The 6,999-nt window shown below is 44.6% G+C and overlaps 1 pseudogene; it reads left to right on the top strand.

Annotated features, from left to right (window-relative positions):
* Window positions 1-2,819: 2,819 nt before the first annotated feature.
* LOC126099737 (5S ribosomal RNA) lies at window positions 2,820-2,937 on the top strand (annotated as a pseudogene).
* Window positions 2,938-6,999: the final 4,062 nt, after the last annotated feature.

Genomic DNA, 6,999 nt, shown 5'->3' with positions numbered 1-6,999 from the left:
AAAAAGAGCGATACGTTAGCAGATCATAAAGAAAAGGGACGACAGCTGGAGAGTTACCTTTCTTGAACGGCTTCGATGCTTCACTTACAATTTACGTACGTCAGCTGGACAGAAATCGATATAACACAGCACAGCTTTGTAGATCTCAATTGATTCGTATATCCTATGACAGAGTTCGAAATTATGTTGCTTCGAAATCGATAGCGCGTAAAACTAATATCAATAAATATAAATGAAGGGGGAAAAGTTACCTTTCTATAGTATTTAACATGTGACGTCCTGCCAGCATGGGAGAAAGAGTGAGAATGCCGTCCTCACGGCGTCGAGTTGGCATTTAATAGGATATTTAACTACTTGTGGTCCGTCGTCATAGCGAGGGGTGGCAGAAGACGTGTGGCACGTAAGCGACTGGTACTCCATAACAGGCATTACGTATCACAAACAATACGAGCTGTTTCGATATTGTACTTGAAAGGAGGAACATCGAGATATACTTGACAAGGTGATTAGCGTATTTCAGCAGAAGCATAGATAAAAATTTTGCAAGTCAAAAAACCAAGACCACTTAGGACATGAGATCGTTACATCTCAGCTGTTTCTAAGATATGGACAAATGTCACAGCATAATATTCTAACTCAAATTTCACAGCAAATTTCGATTCATTCAGTTGCATTAAATGATTTCTTTGATCATGTATCCTCTCTCTCCGCTTTGGAAGTTACAATCCGGGTTCCCGGGTTCGATTCCCGGCGGGGTCAGGGATTTTCTCTGCCTCGTGATGGCTGGGTGTTGTGTGCTGTCCTTAGGTTAGTTAGGTTTAAGTAGTTCTAAGTTCTAGGGGACTGATGACCATAGATGTTAAGTCCCATAGTGCTCAGAGCCATTTGAACCATTTTTGAAGTTACAATGTTGTAAACATGTGAATGTAGGGTGCTACACAATGGGAAACTTAATGAATATATCCAAACAAATGCTGGGGTGAGGCAAGGATGTATTCTGTCACCTACCTTGTTCTTGTTGCTACTGGACAGCGTAATGAAAAGAGTTGCAGATGGTAGGAGAAGAGGTATTCAGTGTGGAATGGAAGACAGGCTTGAAGACCTTGACTTTGCTGACGATATCTGTCTGCTCTCGCATAGATTGCCTGACATGGAAGAAAAGTTGAAAAGACTGAAAGATGAAGCAGAAATTGCAGGAGTTAGAATAAATGTTCAGAAAACTAAGGAAATGAGAATGCGATCTGAAAAACAAGCTAAGCTAACACTGTATGGAAAGGACTTGGAACAAGTAGACTCCTTTGTATATCTAGTAAGTACCGTCTGTAAAGATGGAGGGACCGAGGAGGATGTAAAGAGTCGGATACGGAAGGCAAATGGAGCCTTGGTACAACTGTACCCTGTCTGGCGTAATAAGAACATCTCGAGACGAACCAAGTTGCGCTTGATCAATAGCTCGTAAAGTCAGTCCTCCTGTATAGTTGTGAAACATGGAAGGTAACAAACATGATTGTAAACCAGCTGCAAGTCTTCATAAACCGGTGTCTTTGGCAAATTATAAATTTGAGGTGGCCAGAAGTTATATCAAATAATGAATTGTGGGAGATGACAAACCAGCGACCAGTCCGTGAACAAATAAAGGAAAGGAAATGGAGGTGGATAGGTCACACAATACGCAAACAACAAGGAGCTTTTGGAAAGGCAGCACTGGATTGGAACCCACAAGGAACACGTAGACGTGGCCGCCCGAAAAAGACTGTAAGTAGGCTGTTTATGTTTTCTTTATGTAAGTAGGCTGTTTAGGTTCTTATATTGGTAACGCCACCGCCACGTAGCGCTCTCTGTATGAAAATCACTGGCTGTGCTGTGTGCAGTCTGTGGCTAGTTTGCATTGTTGTCTGCCATTGTAGTGTTGGGCAGCGGCAGCTGGATGTGAACAGCGCGTAGCGTTGCGCAGTTAGAGGTGAGCCGCCAGCAGTGGTGGATGTGTGGAAGGAAATGGCGGAGTTTTGAAATTACATATATTATGACTATTAAGGTAAATACATTGTTTGTTCTCTATTAATATCTTTCATTTGCTAACTATCCCTATCAGTAGTTAGTGCCCTCTGTAGTTTGAATCTTTTATTTAGCTGGCAGTAGTGGCGCTCGCTGTATTGCAGTAGTTCGAGTAATGAAGATTTTTGTGAGGTAAGTGATTTCTGAAAGGAATAGTTTAATGTTACGCAGGGCCATTCTTTTGCAGGGATCTTTGATAGTCAGATTGCGTTGAGCTAAAAAATATTTTGTGTCAGTTTAAGCACAGTCTTGTATAATTTTTCTAAGGGGACGTTTCAAGACATTGAAAAGAACGGTGGAAGAAGAAGCTCTGAAAGCTGGTAAAACATGGAGTGAAGTGAAATGTTTGGCTGTCGACAGAACCAGATGGAAGGTCTTTACTGCTGCCCTATGATCCAACAGGAACAGGAGCTGGTCCCGGCGGAGGTTCGAGTCCTCCTTCGGGCATGGCTGTGTGTGTTTGTCCTTAGGATAATTTAGATTCAGTAGTGTGCAAGCTTAGGGACTGATGACCTTAGCAGTTAAGTCCCATACGATTTCACATACATTTGAACATTTCTGATTTTTTGAACAACAGGAAATAAGCCAAGTTAAGTCAAGTGAAACAGGAAATTTCATCCGGGATAATCTGGAAGCAAAGAAATTTTTTTCGTTAATAAGGTTCAAAAGACACTGAAGACAGTTTTTTTTCCTCGCACCATTTCAGTGGTATGCGACCACGAACAATAACTTCCCCCACATATCTACAAGTATATTACTTCTGAGCTAACTGCCTTGCCGCAGTGGTAACACCGGTTCCCGTCAGATCATCGAAGTTAAGCGCTGTCGGGCTGGGCTAGCACTTGGATGGGTGATCATCCGGTCTGCCGAGCGCTGTTGGCAAGTGGGGTGCACTCGGCCATTGTGAGGCAAACTGAGGAGCTACTTGATTGAGAATTAGCGGCTCCGGTCTCAGAAACTGACATACGGCTGGGGGAGCGGTGTGCTGACCACATGCCCCTCCATGTCCGCATCCAGTGGCGCCTGTGGTCTGAGGATGACACGGCGGCCGGTCGGTACCTTTGGGGCTTCATGGCCTATTCGGGAGTAGTTTTTTTTTGTTTATATTACTTTTCAGCCGCCTGGGTCACAGACATGTGTTAGGCTGCGTTCAAACTGGCAGAGTGTGGAACCACTGACAACGGTCGCAGGCCGACAACTCCTTCATCACTTTTTGGCGACATTGAGGAGGTTAGGTTAGGCTAGGTTAGAGTCTACTCTGCGACTCAAGGATATTAGAACTCACACTGCACCACACAATTAAAGGATCACTTTTACGAAACCCCGTAACTGTTTGCCAATGTGGCTCAAACGTTGTTACAGACTTCCTCTGTAATGGTGGAAAAGCGTGGCGCCCTGAGACGTAACCCTCTAGCTCCGCGACGCTTCAAACAGCAAGGTGTTCACACAGGCGGAAAAAAGGCCAGAGCTCAGAAGTTCATGTCAGCCATATGGTGAGTTAACGGTGCCACATTGGCAGCAGATTTGATCACAATTGTGCCCGATGCCATCGTGGACGTGTCACACAATAGGAAGTTCGTAACACCCCTCTTACACATGTTTCACCCCATTTTTTGTCGCTTACGCGTTGGAAGTGAGAGCCACGACACCCAGCGCTGAAATCACGCGGTTTCTTCTGGGCGGCCGAAGAAAACATTTCAGACCCACCGCCGTTCAGAATAGCCACGAAAAGGCCTCAGGTGGTCGGCCAAAGGGCCTCAATGAAACTTCCCTTCTCCTTGAGGCGTTGATTTCCAAACATTCACTGTCGAAAACGACAGTTCGCAGTGCGATGAGCAACAGGACGACATTCTTGACAACCTATGGCACACATCCTCCATACTTCAACAACTCTCCTCCAAGGATATCGTGGGTTGCAACTCCACTGAACGTGGTCGCACGCCTTTGGAGTGTAGTACGACAGCGACCTTTGCTCTGGTGTTGTACAGGGTGGAACCACTAGGGACTCTCCAGAACCATCCGAAGCAGCAGAGGGTACTTAGGCTTTTTCAGCCCTCCTGTTTCACACCCTCCCCAGGATTATGACATTGGAACATGCGAAGGAAAACGGCAAACAGTCCCTCTAAGACCCCCCCCCCAGTCCGGCAACACGTTTGCTGCTAACGCTCGCCTTTGTTGAGCGCTTTAAGAATGTACTTATATAAAGACAATCCTTGACGGAGTCCTAAGGGCCTACAGGCAGGATACACTGCTGCTCTAGCGCCTGCCAGGAGGCATGCCGGGTATGAGGGCTGTCAAGCGGTTGTCGAATGATTTTGAACGGTTCCTCGTTCTACCCTGTACATCAGAGCAAAACTTGCATTCCAAGGGGGTGCGATCATGGTCAATGGGGTTCCTGACCCACATTGTCCTTAGAGAACGGTTGAATCGTCCTAGCGGCGTCAGCAGTGTCAGAGGTTGTCAATAACATCGTCCTGTTGCTCATCTCATTTCGAAGTGTCGTTCTCGACCAAGAAATGTGTGCGAATCTACGCCTCAAGGGAAGGCATAGTTTCATCGACGCCCTTTTTGGCGATTCTGAGAAAGGTGTTTCTGAAATGTTTTCCTGGCCACCCGTAAGAAAGTCAGGTGATTTCAACGCTGCGCATCGCAGTTCTGACCTCCACCGTGGAGGCGTACAAAGAATGGGTGGTGCCCAGTAAGACGGGGTTTGACGAGCTTCCCATCGTGCGCCTCGTCCTCTATAGCATTGGGCAGAATTGTGGTGAAATTTGGTGCCAATGTGACGTCATTAACCGGATATACATCTCATATGAGCCTATGAGACCCGGTATTTTTTGTATGTTTGAAGCGTTTCCAAACCTGTGGGGGACGTCGCAGGGCGTCATGCCTGTGGACCATTGCAGAGGATGGTTGCAGATATCTTTGAGCCAAGTTTCAAACTTATATGTTGCAATGGGAGAGAGTTGCGGCGTTTCGCAAAAGTAATTCTTTCGTTGTGTTACGCATTGTACAGGTTGTGTCAAAAAGAATCAACCGATTTTTAAAAGTATCCTAACTATTATGTTACTTAGATGTGTGCGTGAACAACGTAGTGTTGGAAAGAGCAAACTCTCCAGTTTTACATGGTTCCCGCTAAGTAACAGCAGTGTGCGCCCACTACATGTCTAGTAAAAATGGTGTCGGGACAACAGAAAGCGTTTTGTGTTCTACGTTTTGCGCAGTGCGTATCAGTAACAACCGTTCAGCGTGACTTTGGTACTAGGCATGGCGTGGATTCTCCTACAGTTTAGAGCATTAGACGATGGTATGAACAATTCCGAGAAACATGTTGTTTGTGTAAAGACAAATCGCCTGGCCGACGACGAGTGTCTGAAGAGACGTCGAACACGTCCGCCATAGTTTCACAAAGAGTTCGCGTAAATCCGTTCGCCGTGCAGTTCGACAGCTCAACATGCCCTCGACGCTCCTCCGGCGTGTGTTGCGACGGCGTTTACTCACGAACCATACAAAATTCAGCGACTACAAGCTTTTTGTGAAGGTGACAAACAACAACGTGTGGAGTTCTGTAATTTAGTTCCCGGCAAAATGGAGGATGACAGTTTTCTTCCACGCTTAGTGTTTAGTGACGCAATATTCCATTTAAAAGGAAAGGTGAACCGTCATAATGCGAAACTGTGGGGTACGTAACAACCACATGAAGTTGTACAACATGAGAAGGACTCTCATGTTTTGTGCAGTTTCACGGCAAAAGGTGTATGGCCCATTTTTCTTTGCCGAGAACACTGTTACAGGAAGCACATATCTCGATATGCTTGAGAACTTTCTTTTCCCACCGATGGAGATTGATTCGAACAACTTCATTTATCAACAGAATGAGGCACCGCCACCTTGGCATCTGGAAGCGCGGGAATTTTTAAATCAAAGGATTACTGAATGGTGGATCAGTCACACTGGACCAAATGATTCAGCCTTACATTATTGGCCTCCAAGGTCACTGGACCTGACTGTATGTGATTATTTCTTGTGGGGGTTTATAAAAGACTATGTGTGTCTGCGTTACCAGGACAATGAATGAACTGAGACATCGCATAACAGCAGTTCTGGAAGCTGTAACTCAAGACGTTCTCGCTGGGGTGCGGGAACAATCTGAATACCGCATTGACATACACTGTGAGTCTTAAGGGAGGTATGTTGAGCATCTTTGAAAAGGTATGAGAAAACTTTTTGAGTTTCCCGTTCATCAACAAACAAAATTCATTGTATATGTTTATTAGTTTCAGAAATATAGACGTGAAAATCGGATGATTCTTTTTGATACACCCTGTATATTAACCTCTTCGGGCGGGATGCTTAGAAATGAGTGCTGTATTCAGACTTTTGCTATTAAAAAGATGTCAGACCTGTGAGTAAGATACAGCTGTGTCGAATAGACCCTGGCGATTACTGTACACTCTTCCCTCAGTTACTGAAATAAACAGACAAATTTTACGAATATATGAGATGAAGAGAGTAAGATTGTACAAGGTGTCTGAAAAAGGTGATAGTGGTTCCACAAGCGATTATGTCGAGACAGGGAACAAACGGTCGGAAATGCATATTTTTGGGTTATGGGCATACAGATTGTACATCGCATAACAACATTGTAGGACCCACTATCACCTGTTTCAAATTGATCCAGAAGGTTTGAGATGCCCACGAATTGATTCGTAGAGACATTGAAAATCAAGATTACAAACACTCTGCATAACTTCAAATAAATTCAGAAAAACAGACATAGGTCAATTAACTTTAAGTGACAGTCATTCAGCATATATATGAAAGACAAACATAAATTTTAGAATAAGATACTCCGATCACCTAAAGTGCTGAAAAGTATGAACACGTGCACACCTTTGCAGACTACTTCATATAACAGAATTACCCTTTGATTGACATAAAAAT

The sequence above is a fragment of the Schistocerca cancellata genome, chromosome 1, assembly GCF_023864275.1.
Source record: "Schistocerca cancellata isolate TAMUIC-IGC-003103 chromosome 1, iqSchCanc2.1, whole genome shotgun sequence".
Classification (NCBI taxonomy): Eukaryota; Metazoa; Arthropoda; class Insecta; order Orthoptera; family Acrididae; genus Schistocerca; species Schistocerca cancellata.
This window is presented reverse-complemented; position numbering and strand designations above follow the sequence as displayed.